Raw genomic sequence first — 582 nt, 5'->3', positions numbered from 1 at the left:
GCCCCCCAAATATCAGAGTTACATTGGAATTGGCCTTTTAGCCTTCTCAGGCTCTCCAGAACTCCAGCCCTAGTGTCCTGTGCTTCCTGGGGCACCCCACAGGCCTCTCACGCTCCCAGCATCCCACACTGACCCACCCCTCCTGCTTATTTTCTACCGTCCCTACCTGGTGAAGCATCTGCTCCTCCACTAAACGCTGAGCTCCGAGCATGGAGTCTGAGGCTGTCAGCCGCGGCGGCCCCAGCACAGATGTCATGGAGTGGGCCAGACAAACGAACCTGGAAGAAAGCCTGCAGGACCATACAGGGTCATGCCATCTGCCCTCTGTCCCTCACTCGGACCCGAGATACCCTGTTTCTGAAGTCAAAGAGCAGTAAGTTTGGCATCTCCTTGCCTAGTTCTCATCCGCCTAGGATGCAAGTCCCATTTTGTCAAGAAAATCAAGTGAGCCATTAGGACTTTTTGACTTTAGGGAACAGCCAGTAGTGAGAGGGAGGACGCAGAAGGCAGCGGGCTCCACCGCTTTCCCACGCCCCTTCCACCTTCATTCAGCTGACGCGTCCGGGAGGCCCCGCGACACCG

This window comes from Myotis brandtii, unplaced genomic scaffold (genome assembly GCF_000412655.1).
Source record: "Myotis brandtii unplaced genomic scaffold, ASM41265v1 scaffold165, whole genome shotgun sequence".
NCBI classification, from domain to species: Eukaryota; Metazoa; Chordata; class Mammalia; order Chiroptera; family Vespertilionidae; genus Myotis; species Myotis brandtii.
The sequence above is the reverse complement of the archived record's forward strand: the minus strand, read 5'-3'. Positions refer to the sequence as shown.